General features: G+C 45.5%; 1 pseudogene across 1 annotated transcript; it reads left to right on the plus strand.

The window, feature by feature from the left end:
- The first annotated feature begins 179 nt into the window (after positions 1–179).
- On the plus strand, positions 180–20003 carry LOC144094910 (aurora kinase A-B-like; annotated as a pseudogene). The gene is made up of 5 exons (XR_013306618.1): positions 180–271; positions 1823–1961; positions 3074–3222; positions 13045–13276; positions 19779–20003. The product of XR_013306618.1 is annotated as an aurora kinase A-B-like (transcript).
- Positions 20004–22043: the final 2040 nt, after the last annotated feature.

Here is a 22043-nt window from a genome sequence, read left to right on the forward strand (position 1 = left end):
TAGCTCCTTTAGCTAGCAGGAGAATGGGTGTTCTGGTGTCACTACATTAGAGTATTCACCACCAATGCAATGCAAAGCAAGAGCTGCTGGTAGCTGGCAGAGACCGCAACCTCTTTGTTATGACTTGCTCTGAAAACACACATAGCCCACAAAGAGTCCCCGTGAAAGAACTGCGAAAAATGTCCACGCAGGTGATGTTTAAGTCATAGCTGCAGAAGAACAACGTGGAGCACCAGCTGCGGAGGGAGATCGAGATTCAGTCTCACCTCAGGTGAGGCTGCTGTTTCATATTGCACTGCATGGCACTTGATGCATGAAGGTTGTTGCACCGCTTGCTGCATTCAGAACAATAACTGAAACTGAACACAAGCAAGACAGCCGACACAGGCATCAACAGCTTGGAATGGCGGGAGTCAGGACCGATCATATTTCACAGAATTGAGAAGCATGAATAGGTATTGAAGCATTAGATCTTGCTGGTGTTAAGTGGGTTTGTTGCTACAGAGTTTTGTAGCGATAGCTACATTATGGTAGCATTTCGAGCCTTCAACGTGGCGGCACCGCCACACTGTCACGTGGTTGGTCAGGTGGTGCAGAGCAGGTGTCGGCGGAGTGGCGCCGTGGCTGACCACATGGTTCATCACATGGCTGATCACATGGTTCGTCACAGGGTTGGTCACATGACCAAGTTCCACTCGGCCAGCTGTAGGTATCGCGTCACTCCAGGTTTAACCAGAGTTAAACCACCGCCAATTTTTATTTCCTTTCACTGCTGTTGAGAATAAATCATTTTTTTAGAACGGTAGCTCGGGGCTACAGAACATTGCTGTTCTAGTAGTATGTGTAACGCATTCAAGGTTTGTGAAAGCTGTCAAAGTAAAGCAAGGTGAACAATAGTATGTCACTAGCTTATTCCTAACGGCATTCTTGAGTGAGGTTTAGTTCTGAGTCTTCCTTCAGAAGCCGCCGCAGTAGCTAAGTGGTTACGGTGCTCGGCTGCTGACATGAAATGCACGCTTTCGATCCCGGCCATGGCAGTCACCTTTCAATGGAGGCGAAATGCTAGAGGCCTGAGTACTGTGCGATGTCAGTGCATGTTAAAGGACGCCAAGTGGTTAAAAATACTGGAGCCCTTCATCACAACATCCCCCGTTGCCGGAGTCTTTTTGCCACATTAAACCCTGTGAAGCCGGAGTCTTCCTTCTGACGTCACGCCACACTTGTTTCCTGAGCTATTTTGGCATTGACTCCCACACACACGGGGGCATACATGCTTGCTGCTTTTGTGTTCAAAGAAGCGTTTGAATTTGGTGTCATGAGTTGTTTTGCGAGTGCATTGCTTAGTGGTATGGTCACCACACTCTAAACAGAAAGGAGTAAAAAGGGAGCATGCTAGAGGACAGCTTACTTCTTTTTTACTCCCATACAGGAGTATTCGTGTTGAGAGTGCACTTGTGCTTTGAGTACACAAAGATTCTTGTATTGTATGCCCTTGGGGATTTGCTATTTTTCGATGAATGCGTTTGGCCTTTTAATTGATTTGGTAAGTGTGGTGCTTTGTTCTTGAAAGGTATCTGAAATTTCCTCATTAGTATTACTCATTAGGCCAGTCATGGGAATGCCATGCTGTTCGCACCAAACTGCACCATTGTATTAAACCTGCTGCATGTTGCTGCAAATTGGAGTTTTTCTGCAAAATTGGTTCATTTCTGCTGCCAAACTGAATTTAGCGCTTGGAATGGCTACACCCAGGTTCCTTAGCTGTAACTGTATGCTAGCTGCAGAGGTAAAGAACTGGTGGAAAATGGCGTCCCTGATGCAGGCACCCAAACATCCTGTGCTTGTACAACTGGTTCCACGATGAGACACGTGTCTACCTCATCCTGGAGTATGCACCCCAGGGGGAGCTGTACCACCACCTCACCAGAGCAAGGAGATTCACCGACCAGAGAGCTGCGACAGTAAGCACCCTGCCTGTTTCTGCGCCACTGTGATGCCTTCTAGGTGATCCCAGTGAGACAAAGTGCTGTTACACTGAACTGGTTTACTTGGAATACATACTTCCATACAGGCTCAGTATTGTTGTTCACTGTCTGTTGTTTCATTTGCCTCTTGTTTCAGATTCGACGGTTTCGGGCTTGCCAGAGCTCAGCCTCGCTTGGTCGTTTGTATGGTGCCCTCTCTGTTTGGAGCTGTATGCTGCACCCACAACGAACGAGGCTCTGCTTTGTGTTAACCACTTGCACTGGCTTGCATCGCCACAGAGTGTTATCAGTTCTAAAAATATAAATAGAAATTATCTTTCCGACGGTGGTTGAGGCTTGACGTGGAAACAGCTGTACGCAGAGATTTTGGTATACATTGGAGGCGACTGTGGTTCGAATTGTTCTTGAGCCCTTTATAGCCTCCTGTTGCATAGCTTGTGTATATTATCTGAGCTTGTGAACTGTGCGCCATAATTAGTTTCCATAGCCTTATTGTTGTGGACAACAGTCATAACTATGAGGGCAAATGAGCCCCAACTTCAACACTGACGGATGTCAAACGTAGGAAGGGCGTGAGATCAGGGAGCGAATACAATACGTAGGACCAGGGCAAAGGCCAGCCAGAAATGAAAATTGGCAGGGTGCGGTGCGTATTTGCCTCCTCATGCAAGCACATGCAACACCCTGCCTCATCTGTGGGAGATTCTGTTTCAACTGCACTGCCACCAGGCACCTATCTGATGAGCACAGGCATACCTTGGCTTTGTGGCCACTTTCTGTGGAAAAGAATCACTTGAATAATGTGCACATGCTGCCTGTTTCTCTTCCAGTGTTTTGGCAGCAACTTCGCAAACAGTGCTTTTGCTAAATGTTAACAGGGAGCATGGTTTAGACAGCTCTTTGTGCATTGTTTTCCTTGCACTGTAGTGTGTAGGGACTTTTTTAGGTACTCATCATGACCCTGATAGACTAGTCCATGCTGTGCAGTATGAGGCAAAAGCCACCACGACATACTTGGCGGTGCTGTGCAAAACAGCGCAAGGTTGCCTTGCTCTTGTGGTTCTTATGGGCCCGTTCCTCTTGTGCAGTTCATCTACCAACTGTGCAACGCTCTCAAGGTCTGCCACAGCCAAAATGTCATCCACCGGGACATCAAGCCCGAAAACCTGCTCCTGGGAATCAATGGCGATGTCAAGATTGCAGACTTTGGCTGGTCCGTACACGCGCCCTCTTCTAAGTAAGTGTATCAACCAATTTTTTTTCTACTTGCAGTCTCTTTTCATTGTACCTAGGGGGTCGGTAACGGTGAAGGAGACTCTATTCCAGCCTTGTTTTGTGTGAATCATTGCTTCTCCTGTTGTGCACCTGGCACAGCAGCGCAGTGGCCATAGCATTTGGCTTCTGAGCACACAAGCTCTTGGTTCATCTCCAACCATTGCTGCTCCATTTCAACAGATGCAAAGTGCAAAACCACCTTTGTACTGAGTTGTGGTGCTCTCTAAAGAAATCCCAGTATTTGAAATCAATCTGGGGCCTTTTGCTCTACTATGTCATAGCAAATGGCAGTTTTTTGGCACGTAAAAGTTAAAACACATTAATCTACTTTCACGCCATGCTTCATCAGTGAGCTACTCAAGTGATGTCTCTAAATTTCAGTGTATTATGATAACCCAGTTGAACATCTTAATTACAAGATGGAAAATAAATGAGGCTGATTATGGAATAGGTTTTTAAAGCTGGGTTCAGGGTGTATGGTGATACTCTACTTTGCTGACAGCCACGCATGCCTATATTGCCACTAATCTTTTTACTCGTTATTTGTTTGTTCTTCAAATCTGGCAGCACATGGCTTTATCACTTTGTGATGCAAGACGTGACCAGATTCATCTCGATTGATCGCATCCAGGCAGAGCCAATTCTGCGTTGTTCCAAACTGTTGTGGTAACTTTGCGCGTCATATCTCCGAATGCGCTATCAGATTTAAATACAGCACGACCAAGAGCTGCGGGCACACCAACGACCACTGAGCATATTTGCTGCTTTCGCCACCGCCGAGTCATTCGGTTCATTGTGGGCACAGGTCAGCCCAATAACAGTTTCTTTTGGAAGCTTTCTTTTTCTGACTTCCTCACTGCCTGGACTGCCTTCACCACTACATGACAATATCATGCATTGCATTTCCATCAAGAGCAACGTTGTCTCGGAAGGATCCTACGCATTCTTTGCTGGTACAAATGTGAAAATTTGGCATGGCACAGTGGTTATGGCGCTCGGCTACTGACCAAAGAGACACGGATTCGATCCTGACAGCAGCAGTCACATTTCAATAGAGACGTAATGCTACATGCTCGTGTACTACCCTCCACTACGGTAGCTCGCAGCCAGAGTCTCTTCGGGCTGTTAAACCCCATAAAACCGTAAGGCTTGTTTAAAGCAGATGAATGATTGGGTGCAAAATTCTGTTGTTATAAATATGATTTATTTGAAGAATTTTATACATCTGAAGAAAGTACGGTAGGAGATCAGCAGCAAAACAGAAAAATTTCAGGGTTTTAACGCAGCTAAAATGCGAAAGCATGTGTTTCGCCTGACTGGCTCATGGTTTTCCTTTGCTGGGTCGTTGGCACGTCTGGCAACAAAATTAGAACCGGGTAAATCTCTGATCGAGGTTAAGCTGATCTGATCTGTTCGCGCCGCAGATGGAAGTTGATGAAGACGAGGATGTGTGATGCACAGCGTGCGAGTGTGGTGCAGTTTAACAGGAGGCGTGATAGGCTGCGATGATAGCATAATGCTATCATGCACTGGTCAGCGAAGCTGATCTGTTCGTGGCGCCATGTGTTCGAATCCTAGTCGTGGCAATGTTCACTTTATAATTTATTTATTATTCTATGCTCTTGGCACCTACCTACGAACATAGCTAGATCTTGATCGGGGTTTACCCATCAGAAAATGGCTCGGGTTTAATTTGATTCTACCTAATGAGACGAGCAAAAGACAGGCCTCCATCCCTCCGCAAAGTCAAGCCCCCAACAGCTCCGACTGAAGCGAGCGCGGCGAGGCGCTCGCTATATACGGCTAATCACGTATTAATGTCATGTGGTACGGTGGAGGCTCGGCGCGGGCGAAGCTCGGCTTCAGCTGTGGCCAGTCACATGGTATGACATCAGGCATGTGAAGTCTGGCTGGAAAGTGCAGCTTTCGTTTCAATATGTGATGGCTAGCCTCTTTCTCTAAAACTAGATTTTTGTTTAAATTAATGGTCAGCCACACAAGACTGTAATAACTTCTAGGCAAACAATGTGGGATATATTTGTTTATTTTGTGGAAGAAGAGTGCGGGTTAGCGATATTGCTCCAGTTACGAAAAAGCTTCGGGTATACCTATATTCTCGGCAAGTAAATCCTAGATTAAATAAGAGAACGTAACTCCAAGAATGGTGTGCTGCTCAACAACTTTGATGTCCTATCTGCCGCCTTTAATTGGGCACTCTGTAGTGAATTCTTTATTTCAAGCTCAAAAAAGCATGGCTTTTGTTTTTTGGGGATTAAATCTTAGCTGATTTGATTGTGACGAATGACAGTCATATTGTCATGGAGTATCCTCCTGTGTGTGCTGTATTAGGCGAGCGGTAGGAGTTCAAGAATTACCCTTGCATGTAATGGCTTCCCTTCTTGGTGCATGCACAGATGCCAGCCGAGGCTGTGCTCTGCTAAGAGAACATTGTGTGAGCCTGTGATGTGAGCATTCACAACATCTCTGCCTGAAAGATGCTACAACAAAATTAGACCTGAAAGAGGGGCAACGGTACCGGGCTTGCCGTATTTTTCAGTCTGCAAGTTGCACCTGTGCATATGTTGCGCCCCCTGCAAATGGCAGTTTTTCTCAAAAAGCCTCACACAAGTCTCACTAGCACCACAGCAGTGGCTGAGTGGTTGAGCATCCTGCTCACATCTGGGAGGTGCGAGGTTAGATCTCCCGTGCCGCCCTATACCCACCGGTGCTGCAGTGAATACAAGCTTTCCCTTGGCCTGGTGCTCAGTTAGTAAGTGGTGAAATGCTTGAAAAATGGGTCTTTGACCCCACATTGAGTAATCGAAAATACCCTGTGCCATGGCGCTTTTTGCCATAGATGCCCTTGCACCATAATAATCCATAATCATCAAGTCTCACTAGTGTATAATACACACCTGCTCATTCTGTGAGTGCTATAAACATACTGAGGATCCCTTCGTCGGGAAGTGTGATGAAGATAACTACTCTTGCGGCAGCTGCCATGTGCAGACGATCTTCGAGCACTGGCCAGGGTGCTTTCTTCCTATGGAGTGCTTTTTCTTTTTTTTAGCTTTGTCAGCTGGGGTGCTCTTGCAGGTTTGCACCTGCAAGGTTTGAATTACGCCAGTCCTGGGTAATATTGCTCTCGTCAAACAGTCTCCCTGCTTCCCTGATCCCATTCTCCAGCACACATTCAATGGCAGAGAACTTGAATTTTGCATCGTAACTCCTTCTCCTCTCAGGCGGCGTGAAAAGGAAATGGTGCAGTAACTGTCCTGCTTCAAGTTGGATACCTCAGTTGCGCCATGAGGGAAGGAGGGTTGGAGTGAAAGAAGGGAAATGGGTGCTGCAGTGGAGTACTTCAGAATAATTTCGGCCAGCTGGGAATCTTTAGTGTGCCCTCTGACATCGCACAGCACACGGGCACCATTTGTGTTTCGCCTCCATCGAAACGTGGCCACCGCAGTTGGGTTCAAACACAGGTACTCCGGCTCGGTAGCTGAACGCCCTAACCCGTGGGCCACCGCAAGGTGCCATCACATTCAGTAAGAAAGAACAGTGAGTGAATCAGTGAGCAATTTGATGACGAAAGGGTTAGGACGCCAGACTCTGAAACAATGTCCAGCAAGGCACTGACCTTGCGCTTGGTGCCGTCACTGGAGGCCATCGTGTCTATGTCTAGATGTCGAGGGCAGAGGTGTAGTGGGCTGAGAGGCACTGGTTTCCTCTTCATGTTAGTTGCTGGTCATGCCAAAAGATGGCGTGTGGCAGTGCATGATTTTTCAAGGTATATGACTCACGGATGGAAAATTCAGAAAAAAAGCACGACTTACACACTCGAAAATAGGAACATGTGGTATGTGCATGCACATTCTTGGTGCTGTACATGTGCAGTGCTTGGTAGGCAACAACATCCATTTAGCACAGTCTCTCCGGCAGATATATGCCATAGTGGCCCAGAAGATATTGGGATTCGATGCTAAATTGAAGGTAAAGGTGAGTTGCTGCTCACGGGCCTTTCACATCTTTTGCTGTGGCATGACAGTTGCACTGGTCAGTTGGTGACATGGAGGCCTCTCTGCTGCATGAACTGTAGCTAATTTACAGACTGTACAGCTCTGTTGAACTACAGCAGTTTGCCATGTTTTGTTACAACACAGGCTGTAGTTTAACAGTAGTAGTTTAGCAGTGCTGGTTGCTGGGCTGTAACCATTTGCTACGTGGCCTAATGCACTCCATGTTCAACATGCAATGACATAAATTTGGTGCAGCTGGCATGCTGGGTAATGCTGGTCCAGTGAATCAGCTGCTATACAAAGGACATAAAAGTGTATGAGGTCGCCCAAAGGTCAACTCGGTTTTAGCCAGATGGTCTGTATAGCCTTAATGGTATGCCTGATGGTGCCAGGGTCTATGGACATTGTACTAAATCGTAAACTTCAAGCCAAGTGAGGATGAACAGTCAGCTACTAGCCAGTCGGCGATGCAACTCATGCTCACCACCTCTGTGACCAAGCCCGCCAAGCAACTTGATTCTATTGGGACAGCACTCACTGGCACCCTGCCATGAACCCACAGCCTGAAGTGCAGCTGTGCCATATTAATGCAAAGACGGGCTTCCAGCCATTCAGTGTTATGCATGGTATTGCAACCCTTCGCTCCATGCGAGCAGCCGTTAACCAGGCTTAACCAGGTTAGTCGGCAAGTGGGAAGGCATTGGAGCCCCCTATACAGCAAGGTTGACTCATTGAGGGCCGGAAAACTTGCAATGATATGACCAGCTCTGGGAGCGGACTGCAGTTTGTGAACCTAAAGATTTCACTCTGTTTGCAGTGCTGCACTAGTGAGACAACACACTTGTTTCCTATGTCAGTGTCTCTCTTCTAGAAAAACTAGACATCATAATTATTCGGAATTATTGGCAGCATCGCTTGGGTAACCTGGATAGCGGGGCTCACCAGAGTTGACGTCACACTCGCCTGATATATCTCTTGCGTAGAACCAGGTGAAAATGTGCACAGAGGTATTGATAATTTCAAGAATTAATTGATTATTAGTTCATGCAGAGCTCAAATTTTACTCTTAATGCTCTGCTGGGAAGTCGCAATTATTCATGGTGCTGTGATGTGGCACCACATCCAGATAGTGGCCGCCGTTGTTATGGTGAGTAATTAAGATTTTAATCCTGGTAAGATTTTACAAGAGGCCGGCTTAAACTTCATTGACTTCACTGATATACATGTCATGCTGAAGAACTATGTCTGTTTATTCTCTAAGCACTGGTAAGAAAAAAATATATTTCTGCAAACATTATATTTTAAAATGTTTGCATCACTGAATGTTTGCGAATCCGCCTTCTTCGTCTCGGGCACGCATTCGGGGCAGTAAAATAAGCAGATGATAGTCATTTCATTGGCAGCTACATTTGCTCTAAGGGGTCTAAGGAAAAGCTTTATCAGTGGTTCTGCCAGAAAAACCATAAATGAGCAATCACTTATTGTTTTTGCAGGTCTTTAATAAATTCAACCATTGTTGCAGGCCAATGCTGCTGGAGGCTTTAGTAAGCCATTTACTATCAGGTGTTTCTTTCGCTTTGATACAAAGAGTAGCCCAGAAAAGGAAAAAGTGGATATCTGCCCAAGTGCAGGCATCAAACCTGAAATCCTTGGCACGGCAGCCCAAGGCGTCTCGACCACTCGACCAAAACTATGCATGCAGTGCATGTAAATATTTGCGACATGGGAGGCTGTTTCTACATCATTCATGTTTTCTCTTCTTTTGGCCTTTTCAGGAGCCAACAGCTGCACAATTCATGTTTATTCTGCATAAAGCTTGCTTGTTGGCCTTATTACAGGAACTCTCATTAGGTAAATTACAAAGCCATAACTTTTTATGATCGTGCCCTGTGAATTGATAGTCAATTCTGGTTATCTGAACGCATTTATTCACTCTGAAATGAGTATTTATAGCAACAACTTAAACTCACGAAAGTTGTTAGAAGGCAAACTACAGTTCAAGTTGCTGGCCGCCGTGGTGGCTCAGTGGTTATGGCGCTCGGCTGCTGACCCAAAAGACGCGGGTTCGATCCTGGCCACAGCGGTCGAATTTCGATTTAGGCGAAATTCTAGAGGCCCATGTACTGTGCGATGTTAGTGAACGTTAAAGAACCCCAGGTGATCGAAATTCCTGGAGCCCTTCACTATAGCGTCCCTTATAGCCTTAGTCGTTTTGGGACGTTAAACCTCCTTAAGCGTTAAGTTCAAGTTGCTTGTCATCTCACAAACGGGCCTAAGAGACTTTTTTTGTCCACCCCTTTGACAACCTGCCATGCTAAGCTCGGAGTAGTCGCCTTGTTCATGCAACACGTGTGGCCATACCTAGACATGTAGCAGCTTCGAACCGTAGTTCAGACGCTATGTGTTGAAACAGTTGGGTTTCGTGGGTTTTCGAAGGTTACCCTATTCTAATGAAGCTTGTACTGTAGGTTTTTCTCTTGTTCCTGATTCCGTTAAGTTTGGCAGCCATGCGGCATTTCATTTCGTGGCAAATCGATTTTTAAAGTTTGTCATTTCCATAGCCTCGGTTCAGTTGTTATCTGTGGGAAACACTGCTTTTTCGACGTCTCAAACATTTTCAGCACATTCATACGTGCTCCTCTCTTATTTGACAAAATTCTGAGGCCTGTACTAGGTCGTCTTAAGCATTTTATCAAAAGACTCGTCATTTCCAGTCACAACTGCAGTTATTCAGCACGCGTACGAGTGTTTTTCTCGTCTCTGGCCGCGGGCTGTGTTTCAATTTCGATTTGCTGTTTCCGCTGTTTTAAAAATATTGCACTGTGTAGTTTCAAAAATGGTTTGTGGTGGCCTTTGAGAGCACTCGAAGGAATGTGATGTGGCTACCAACTTAAAATGTTTGTGAAGACCCACCTGAGTTGCTTTTCAAAATTATGTTCGGGTAGTAACAAGGTGCTGGCTATTAGGGTATTGCAGAAAAAAATGTCTCACTGCCGTCGTCGCCTCCAGTAAATCTCTCATGCACAGTTGTAGCACAGGAAACTCTATGCTAAATTGAATTTTCGCATGGCGTATATAGCGACCACTTGCCAGCAGCGACTGTGCCACGTGCTGGCAATCTGTGCATGTGAAGAGCCAGGACTGCAGCTGTGAAGTCATCTGTGTTACAGTGAAATGGAACACATGCCGAGAAATTCTGGACTAGTGCATTTTTCAATGGGAAGATCGTGAACTCAGTTTTTTCATATAGTAGTATTCCACTCTAATAATCAATACCGTATTTACGTGCATAATTTGCACACTCTTTATTCAGAAATTAGGGCTCTAAGAAGGGGGTGCGCAAATTAGGCATTGATTTCGCTAGCGCGACTTAAAAAACTCCACAAAGGTCATAACTCGCAATATAGGTATAGTGTATGTTGCTGCGTATATGTCACCACCCGGACCCGCACCCTACGCTGGTCGGCCCCCGAAAAAAGTTCACTCTAAATGAAAGGCCACGCGCACCCCCCTCCCTCCCCCACCCCCTTGCAGGACGGCATGAAGGTGCACGCACGAAGCTGAGTAAGACGCTAAAACAGCGTCATCACTTGCGGCCCAGCGAATTGTTCGTTAGTTCCGGATTCCATAAGTTTGCTTTCGCAACTTCGTCCGGGAAAGCAACCGCGGATCAATTACCACACCACACAACTCTTTAACAGTACCGCACGAGCGTCGACCAAACCGCTTGTCGGCGCCTTATCACGGCGCGGAGCTGAGAAGCCAGCGAGAATAGCCACGTGCGCACAAGTTTTCCGACACAACGATTGTCGTCTATGGGCAAACTTGTGCGCACGCGGTTATTCTCGCTGGCTTCGCCGCTCCGCGCTGACAAGCAGTTTGAAACTTGCCGTATAGTTGTGATATCCCATCGCAAGACACGACCGAACACCCAAGCACAAGCCGTCAGAGCCACCAAGAAAAGCGTAGCCGGCAGTCGCATCAGCCAAACAAACAGCGGTGTTGCCTTTTCTATCAGCTGCCAATCCTCCCTGGAAGCGCTGCTGGCCGTATATCAGTAGATCTCCCCTCTACAAGCTTGTATTTTTTGCTACATATTAACGTTTTGGCTATCGTCAAAAAACATCCCTATTTGTTTTCTGTGGCAGTCTGAACTACTCTATGCAAGCGATGGACAATCTTAAAAGATAATTTTACTATGCATGAAAAGAATGGACCATTTTGTCAACATTTCCTTAACAGTACCTTACAATATTTCACAGTTGCCTCAAAATTAAAATTGATGTCCTAGAATTTTGGACTTGTTCGACGTCTGCAGGATCATGTGATTGGCGCTCCACAAGCAGCATTAACAGTGGTTTGGGGAAAACAGTTGCACAACTCTGCTCATAACCACAGAAGCTCCCACCAAATTTGAGAGGTGTTAGGAAAAGCAATCTTGTCAACAGGAGTCATTGAGGTGAAGCACCCAGCACACATTGTCAAGAGAGTTGCTGCAAATGTGGAAAGAACGTGGTGCAGGTTGTTGATAAAGAGAAGTCATTGAAAGAAGCCGTGTGGGGTAAGAAAGGGAAAAAGGACTGATGGGCAAAGAACTGGGGAGTGCAGAGCACGAAGAAACGAAGCAGAGGAAACGTCTGCCGCGTGAAAGGTCACGTTCATTAACATGCGGGAGGCTTACCGCAGCATGTTGCAGATTCCTTATTTTTCATTCTTGGAATTTTAATCTTTCTGCTACAAGAAATTGGAGGCTTTAGCCATATATTTCTTCAGCATTTTTTTTTTTGTTTGCTGGCTATTATCAATCTTTGATGCCACCAGTAGCTACAGGTGGCATCTATTCCTATGGCCAGCTTTTAACTCGTAAGGTTCAAAGGCCCCGTTCGACAAAAACCCCGGTGTCTGTGTCAGTGTGACTGGATCATCCTGACCTGGTAAAGAGGGTAGTGACACAGAAAAGTAGTTTTGCTGAAAACAGGTGGTCAAGCGGAATTGGTAATTAGGGTCACGAATTAGCATTACCAGTTAATATGGACAATAATGTGTAATAAAGCAATTTGTTATAGCAGCAAATGTGTCGATGTCTGTGAAGCAATCATAGGGACATTTTAATGCTATCAAGTCATAGTCGTAAGGTGAGCGCAAGTGTCCTCAAAGTATTTTTGTGTTGGCCATTGTGTAAGGCAGCATAGTGTCTTGATCATTATCGACTGTTGTATTGAACCATAGCTTCGGGCCATGTTGGTAGCATTTTTCCACGGTGCAAGATTTATTCATTAGGTCTCCAAGGTTTCAAATAGTTCTGAAGGTGCACTGCTTAACCCAGAATTGAAGAGGGAATTCAGTTGACTGTTCCTAATGTTTTAAAATGTGCTAAACCGCATTGTCTGCACAGAAGTTTCCCGCAGGGAAATATGCATGGTGTGCTCATGTCACAGTTTTGTATTTCAATGCTTGCCCTCATTTCAGATGGTCGACATGTTTTTCCACCATTTTCGTTAATATTGAGCATAGGAAGTAACAGTGCAGAACCCCCTTGTTTTTCTATCTACATTTCGCAAATAGCCTTCTGTCATTGCCACAGAATTGCAATGCCATCCTCTTTTCTTGTTCTGTTCCGAATGCCCTTCTGTTTGTGTGGTCTGGCCAATCGGCCAGTAAGACTTATCCTCTGGCAGCAGAAGCAAAGAGACTGCTTTAGCATCCTGTCATGCATTTAATTGCGGTTCATAGGCCTTTAATTGTGGTTCTTGCAACCCGGTCTGCAGGCGAGCGACCATGTGCGGCACACTGGACTACCTGCCACCAGAGATGATCGAGGGCACTGTGTACAATGAGAAGGTTGACCACTGGGCCCTGGGCATACTCATCTACGAATTCCTGGTCGGCAAGCCGCCTTTCGAATCGGAGACCACGCAGGAGACGTACCAGCGCATTCGTAACGCAAGGGTCCAGTTTCCACCATACGTCAGCGCTGATGCCCGCGACATCATTGGAAAGGTGAGCAAGGTTGCCTCTGAGCCAAGTGATGACTTGCACAGGGGACATCTAGTGCACTCCCGTGATGGCAGCGCTATGTGCTTGGGGAAACTGAACTGGCACATAACGATACCTAGCTGGGAAGTACGTCCTGGTGACATGCTGGTGACATGCTGCACTTGGACACTTGAAGTTTATAGGCTAATGCAGTGCCGAAATCGACTCTGCTGTCTCGGTAAGTAGTTGGAAGGTTAATGTGTGTAAGGAGTGTAGACATAAAATTTTTGGTTGCCTATCTTCTTCTTTTTAAGAACACATAAGACATTGGTATGCATGGATCATCCCAGTGCATTCGGCAACAACCGCAAAATAATTTACAGTTGAGTTTCTTTTCTTATTTTGTTTTGGTTTCAGTTTTAACAGCCGAACTATGGCTGTCATGAAGGAGTTCAATATAGGTCACCTGAGGCATGAAAAAACTGCGATATAATTTCCGCTCTCTCATTTTAATTCACTGCAACGTTAAAGCCAGCCTGTCTCCAGAGCGGGAATCGCAAAGAAAGATGGAGCAGATATTATATCAATGCTTTTATCCCTCATGTGACCTGTACTGACCTTTGACATCGCAGCCATAGTTCCACTGTTGAAACCGAAGCATGATGTGACGAAATTCAGTTATTGTGTAGCAGTCACAGTCATAAAAGAATACCACATGTTACAGAGAATAGCCACGTATGCTGTTGTGTTATGTATCCTTTCAAAGAATACCCTCAACCAGAATTTGGTGTCTTTTGCAGATTTCTACAACCTAGAAGGGGCGCCTCAGTTTATCTAATGTTGCGGCATTGGGGACGTTCGCTTATAGCTTGCCTACCTAAAATCGCGCTTGTTTTAAAATTTGTCTGTAAATTCGTGCTTGTTTGCCCATGCTGCCAGCATCATGGGAGCCAAACATACCCGTTTCTTTTTTCAACTGTTAACATAGTAAATGAGAGATAATGATAAAATCGCCATCTTGCATTTGTAAACAGGCAGCTTGAAAGTGGCTCGGCAGACGGCTAATATGCGCATTGTAGAGAATCTGAGACCAGTGACATCGACGATGAAGGCTGTTGTACAACTGGCAAGTGACAAAAATAGAAGCGTATTTTTTGCATATAGCACTACAGGTAAGCAAGGCTTAGAAATTGTCATGGTGCTTGCTCACAAAACAAGCTAGAAAAGTTTTGCCAGTCACGGCCGCCTCAGCTTTAACTGATGGAACTATGCCCTTTTGCATTTCTTCTGTCTGGTAATTTAATACCCATGTGCTTTCTAATTGTGCGCGCGCGCGCAAATGTGGGTGGCTGTGTGTGTGTGAGATCGCCTTTTTCCGTACGCCTAATGTCTCAGCTTAGTCTCCTTTAAACATTTAAAATTCGCACAGTAGCAGCAGAAATCCAGAAGGAAGTTTTTGTTTTTTGTTTTTTGGACTACATGTTCCTGGCTCATTCATCTGGGCGATGGCAATTTTATTAGCTTTTATGACAAGCTGCAAGTTGTGACAGCACAAAGCTTTGCATTTGAAGACATTGAATGAGGAAAAGTACTGCAGGAGAAAAATAGCATTGCGCTGCACTCAGATGCGTGCAGTGCTACACCAGGCCTTCTCTTTATTTTTGGAACCATAAGTGCAGCCCTTTCTTGCCATCCTGTGATGCATATTCTTGTACCTCGTGCGCAGGCGTCTAAGTTGAACCTGTGATGTCAAGAGTGAGCCATGTACACGTTTTGTTGGACTGCGCAGCCGTGCGTTATTGGGGACGAAATATTAATGACCACTAGAGCCACACACACGCAAAAAAAATTTTGTTACTTGACTTGTTCTTGGACAGCATTGAAAGCTGGAATTGGAAGAAGATTGTGGTGGTCACTTGCACAAGCACCGACTGGACCTCTCAAAGAGCAACTCCGAGGGCTTCTCAAGATTCCTATATTCACATAAAACAATTGCTGTAGGTTCCCCTTGCACATGGGTCATTTCCACAAAGTTTAGCAGCAATGTGTCATTTCGTGTGATTTCCACGGGCAACACTATATTTGGGATGTCGCAGACATTGCCAACACATTGACTTATACTCGCTGCACAAAATTTTCGCACTTTGTGTCAAAAGATTACAGTCACTGACCAAGTCAAAGTAATAACAAATTGACGTTTCGGAACCCGTACGGGTTCCTTGTTCACAATGAGGCTAAAATGGCAATGGTCGAAACTTAAATACTCAGAATATGACGTAATGACTGTATGTACACGGGTGGCATCGTCCCTTCCTTCCGGTTCATAGTATCAGGTGTCGTCTGGATGAATGATGATTTAAGCAAAAGCCGTGCCGTCAGGTTTCGCTCTTTGGAAAGAATTGCGGCGTTGTCCCAGGCGATATCATGCGTTTTTTCATGCGGGTGCTCGGCAATGGCATTGGAAGCCACTTTGTGGTTATCAACATCGCGCTGATGCTCTTTCAATCTTCTGGGGAACTTTCCCGTTTCGCCTATGTAAACGTGGTTACAATCACCGCATGGGATTCGGTAGACAACGCCGGGAAAGCGGTTATCTGGCAGGGGGTCCTTGACATTCACCAGCATACTTCGAAGTTTGCTGGAAGGCACGTGTCCGATGCGCAAGTTATATTTGGCGAAAATACGGGATAAAGCTTCGCTTATACCCCGTACATACAGAATTCCAGCAGTGGCGGTGAAAACCTTAGGACTGGAAGAGCTCGGTTGCAAAATATTTTACTCGATCCTTTTCACAAAATGGTTGGGATAGCCGTGTGACGAAAGTTCTTGGCGTATCGTTTGGAATTCAGCTTGCAAATCTTCCTTTTCTTTGCAAATTCGTGTCGCACGCCTCACCAAAGATGACACAATGGATCTTTTGTGAGCAATCGGGTGATTCGAATTAAAGTCTAAGTACTTTCCTGTGTGCGTAGGTTTCCGGTATACTTTGAAGGAGAGTCCATCGCCCTTGCGTTGTACTAATACGTCGAGGAACGGGAGAATGCCTTGTTGCTCATATTCGACCGTGAACTGTAGTCTCTGCTCGAAAGAATTTAATTGTTGCAATAACCGGGAGACGTCCTGTTTGCGTAGGATGCAAAAACAATCATCTACGTAGCGGTAAAAAAGCTTGGGTTGAGGTGTGAATTTACTGAGGACTTCCGTTTCTAATGCCTCCATTACAATATTTGCGGTCGTTACGGAAATGGAGGCGCCCATGGCAGTGCCATGTGTCTGCGAGTAAAACTTTGAGCAATATGTAAAATACGTATTGCTGAGGCAGAACCGTAGTAAATTAGAAAGGTGTGGGACTTCAAACGGAGTGCGTTCAGCGAGAGTGGTGTCCCTCTGCAAAAGCTCTTCGCACTTAGAGACGGCCATGCTGACCGGCACGCTGGTGAACAGTGACGTGACGTCGAAGGACACCATTATATCTTCTTCGTCCAGTTGTACGTTGCGCACCTTTTCAACAAAGTCGCAGGAATTCGCCAGATGTGTTGCGGTTCTACCGGCCAAGGGGCCTATTACACTGTGCAGGTAATTGGAAAGGCTGTAAAGTGGTGACCTGCTGAAATCTACGATGGGCCACAACGGAACGCCTGGTTTGTGATCTTGGGTAGCCCATAAATCGCAGGCGCGAGCCGTTTGTGCACAGTAGTTGGTAGTATAACCTCTTCCTGTCCGGGGGCACGAACTTGAAGGTATCTGCCAGCAGCTCTTGTAGCTTCCTTTGAAGCACTCCAGTAGGGTCGCGTGCCAGGGCGGTATATGTTGTTCGGTCCTCAAGCAGGCCATACATTTTTTCCTCGTAGTCTGTCTTGTCTAGCAGCACAGTGGCGTTGCCTTTGTCGGCAGGTAGAACAACAATACTACGGTTGCAGCCTACTACTACTACTACTACAGCCTAATACTACTTTACAGCCTTTCCAATTACCTGCACAGTGTAATAGGCCCCTTGGCCGGTAGAACCGCAACACATGTGGCCAATTCCTGCGACTTTGTTGAAAAGGTGCGCAACGTACAACTGGACCAAGAAGATATAATGATGTCCTTCGACGTCGCGTCACTGTTCACCAGCGTGCCGGTCAGCATGGCCGTCTCTAAGTGCGAAGAGCTTTTGCAGAGGGACACCACTCTCGCTGAACGCACTCCGTTTGAAGTCCCACACCTTTCTAATTTACTACGGTTCTGCCTCAGCAATACGTATTTTACATATTGCTCAAAGTTTTACTCGCAGACACATGGCACTGCCATGGGCGCCTCCATTTCCGTAACGACCGCAAATATTGTAATGGAGGCATTAGAAACGGAAGTCCTCAGTAAATTCACACCTCAACCCAAGCTTTTTTACCGCTACGTAGATGATTGTTTTTGCATCCTACGCAAACAGGACGTCTCCCAGTTATTGCAACAATTAAATTCTTTCGAGCAGAGACTACAGTTCACGGTCGAATATGAGCAACAAGGCATTCTCCCGTTCCTCGACGTATTCGTACAACGCAAGGGCGATGGACTCTCCTTCAAAGTATACCGGAAACCTACGCACACAGGAAAGTACTTAGACTTTAATTCGAATCACCCGATTGCTCACAAAAGATCCGTTGTGTCATCTTTGGTGAGGCGTGCGACACGAATTTGCAAAGAAAAGAAGATTTGCAAGCTGAACTCTAAATGATATGCCAAGAACTTTCGTCCAACGGCTATCCCAACCATTTTGTGAAAAGGATCGAGAAAAATATTTTGCAACCGAGCTCTTCCAGTCCTAAGGTTTTCACCGCCACTGCTGGAATTCCGTATGTACGGGGTATAAGCGAAGCTTTATCCCGTATTTTCGCCAAATATAACTTGCGCATCGGACACGTGCCTTCCAGCAAACTTCGAAGTATGCTGGTGAATGTCAAGGACCCCCTGCCAGATAACCGCTTTCCCGGCGTTGTCTACCGAATCCCATGCGGTGATTGTAACCACGTTTACATAGGCGAAACGGGAAAGTTCCCCAGAATATTGAAAGAGCATCAGCGCGATGTTGATAACCACAAAGTGGCTTCCAATGCGATTGCCGAGCACGCGCACGAAAAAACGCATGATATCGCCTGGGACAACGCCGCAATTCTTTCCAAAGAGCGAAACCTGACGGCACGGCTTTTGCTTGAGTCATCATTCATCCAGACGACACCTGATACTATGAACCGGAAGGAAGGGACGATGCCACCCGTGTACATACAGTCATTACGTCATATTCTGGGTATTTAAGCTTCGACCATTGCCATTTTAGCCTCATTGTGAACAAGGAACCCGTACGGGTTCCGAAACGTCAATTTGTTATTACTTTGACTTGGTCAGTGACTGTAATCTTTTGCTTCTACTAATGCCTGACCAGACGAGCTTTCGTCGAACCCTTGACTATATACTTTGTGTCAGATCATCTGAGGCATTTTTTGCATGGGGTACCGTTCAATCACTGTTTCAGCCATTTAACCTGTGCACAATTTTTTTTTCAGGAATGTTTGTGACGTCGTCACGGAGTCAAGGAGAGTGCAGTGTTTGGCCGTATAGTATCGGTTTTGGTTTGCTGTTTTAAAATAGTTCCACTCGATATACTGGAAAATGGTTTGCTGTGCTGGAGAAACGGGACTTCAAAGAATATGATGCGATTATGAACTCGGAATGTCCAAGTCTCTTAGAGATGCCTGCAACCCACTGGCTGAAAACAAATTGCCAGCTTACGCCACGCATGTGCAATTCGTATTAGCCACAAAAGCAGTCAACAGCTAAATGTGCACACCTGCTGCATCACATGAGCAGTTGGTGCCTTGCTGAAGCGGATTGTGCCAGTAGTGGGAACAGCAGTGGCCACATGCATTTGTTTCCCACCAGTTGTGTAGCGGACAAATTTTGGTATGCTTCCTAGAGGGAACCACATTTTCATTCATTCATGGGAAGTGCTTGTTGTGTAGCGGACAAATTTTGGTATGCTTCCTAGAGGGAACCACATTTTCATTCATTCATGGGAAGTGCTTGTTGTGTAGCGGACAAATTTTGGTATGCTTCCTAGAGGGAACCACATTTTCATTCATTCATGGGAAGTGCTTGTTGTGTAGCGGACAAATTTTGGTATGCTTCCTAGAGGGGACCACATTTTCATTCATTCATGGGAAGTGCTTGTTGTGTAGCAGACAAATTTTGGTATGCTTCCTAGAGGGAACCACATTTTCATTCATTCATGGGAAGTGCTTGTTGTGTAGCGGACAAATTTTGGTATGCTTCCTAGAGGGAACCACATTTTCATTCATTCATGGGAAGTGCTTGCAGATCATGGAATCCCCAGAATAATTTAGAGCACATTTTTAAAAAAATGTGGACTCTAAATTATTCTGGGGATTCTATGATCTGCAAGCACTTCCCATGAATGAAACGGGTCTTATTCATTTGATCACGTGGGAGTGCTTGCACTCAGCATAGTCTTCCTTTTTCTTTTTTTCAACAGTTGTTGAAGACACGGCCTGCCGACCGAATTTCCCTTGATGTGGTACTGAGTCACCCCTGGGTGACCACAAATGCAGACACCACTGTAGAGTGCAAGATACTGTGAAGAAAGAATACGCCGGGAGCCCACCTGCACATAAATACTGTACATGCTGTGTGTGCAGCATATTTTATCTGACAGCCCCAACAGAGCTGTGCTTTTTTAATAAATGCTTTTATTTCTGACCTTCCGGCTAAAGTTTGATGCTCAAGGTGATGGTCTAGCTGTGTGTTCACAGATGAGCTGTATCAAGCCATGCAGCTAGAAGGGCTGTTTCTTCCTGCATCTGGCTCCTGGTTGCCGTTGTTGCACCTTGGAATCTCCTTGAAGGGCTCTAATCAACCTGTGGTCGAAGGTTTTTACACTGCAGTAGTTGTTCGGCATCACCCAAGGAACCAAAATTTCTTATCCTTTCAAAGGATTTTCTTAATCCGTTCACTCCACTTTTTGTTTCCATCAAAATTAAATATTTTTCCACCCAAATAGTATATTCACGTCTTAAGACAATTTGTTAACTTTGACCGGTTCTGGAAGTCATTCTGGATTTTGCCACCTACAGTGTCTTTTTCAGACTAGAGAAGTCATTTTGGCACGAACGTTGCTAACTCTGGTTTGATTTTGTGGAAACTCCCATGCACCTGGGGTCATGTAACGCAAGGGGCCCCATCCTAGCACAAACTTTCAAGGGCCTACCGATGGCTCGCTGTTGCGACTAAAATTTCGGTGCAATTAGTACTGGCAATACATGACCGGCGACAGCTGCTGCTGCGCAGTACAATGGCACGAAGGACAGCGTCGTAGAGATTTTTCCCTGGCCGTTGCATATGTACAAACATGTAAAGGTTCCTGAACGACAAACATTCATTAAAATATTTGTCCTCTACTTGCTAATTTCATGCCTTTACGTTTTTCATATCAGCGGCATGCACTGCTGTGCTGGTTTCAGACTGATATAGTTCTATACTTCGTGCGATATTTTCTTTACTTAATAAATACGCAAAAACATGGAAGCATTGGTATCAGTTATGTCTGCCACGAGTGAACAATAAGGGGATATATAGTTGGTATGACTTGCTTACAAGAAATAAAACTGAGCAGGGGACAAGACACAGAAGAGAAGCAAACAGGACGAGCTCGTCCTGTTTCCTTCCCTGCTGTCTTGTCCCCTGCTCAGTCTTATGTTTTGTAATCATGTCTGCCATGATTTTAAGACATACGAATACATTCTTTTATTTTAAAAAATACATATTTCACTTGTCTAGACAGTATGTAGCGTTATCTAATACACAATGGCATTGCAATGGAAATGCAGTTATTATTGTTGCGTTTGAGCCTTCCACAAATTCTATGAGAAGGCCGTGCTGCAACATGAGCCCCCCTCCCCTTAACAAAATTTCTGGCTACGCCACTGTCCTGCGGGTCTCAGCTGTGAGGGAACACATCAGTACTGTGTCTTGTCCCCTCTTCTCCTTTTTGGCTTCGTGCCATTGCGCTGGTTTACAAAGAATAATAACACTTATTGCCTTTGCACGGTGCATAAAAATAGTGCACTACAATTTGCGCCGTGCTAAAATAGCCACTGTAGTGTAGTAACTTGTAGGATACAGTAACTCGTCAGAAGTGGATTTAGAATGCATCATTTTCAGGTACTGCACATATGCAAGCGTGGTGTAAAACTGCAGTACAGGAAGAAAGAAGTTGATGAAACAATTCATTCATCCCAAGTGCGTCGGTCTGTCTGTTGTTGCCAGGAAGGAAGAAAAGGAAAGTGCACAGGCCTGCTCACTGGCTCTAGCCGAGCCACAATCGCTACCACATGCAGATAGTAGGAGAGTTGAAAGATGGGATAGAAAGACAGGATAGTAAAGAGGCGCTAAAGACGAGGCCGATCCCTGAGGTAGTGCAATACCAGGCCAACCGATGGCGGGAGTGAAGGATCCTTCAAACTCTCCGCCACATTTCCAAAAATAAGTCCAACTGAACCCGTAACAGATACTCTACGGGGTCCGGACATTATTTGGAATTGCCCCCGGATCTAACGAGAAGGGTTCAGCTTAAGTTAAGGACAACACGGCAAGCCAGGTAAAGAAAAATTATAGGTGTAACGTTAAGAGACTCTAAGCGGGCAGAGTGGATAAGGGAACAAGCGTGTGTTAATGACATCCTAGTTGAAATCAAGAGGAAGAAATGGGCTTGGGCAGGGCATATAATGCAAAGGCAAGATAA

This window comes from Amblyomma americanum, chromosome 6 (assembly GCF_052857255.1).
Source record: "Amblyomma americanum isolate KBUSLIRL-KWMA chromosome 6, ASM5285725v1, whole genome shotgun sequence".
Classification (NCBI taxonomy): Eukaryota; Metazoa; Arthropoda; class Arachnida; order Ixodida; family Ixodidae; genus Amblyomma; species Amblyomma americanum.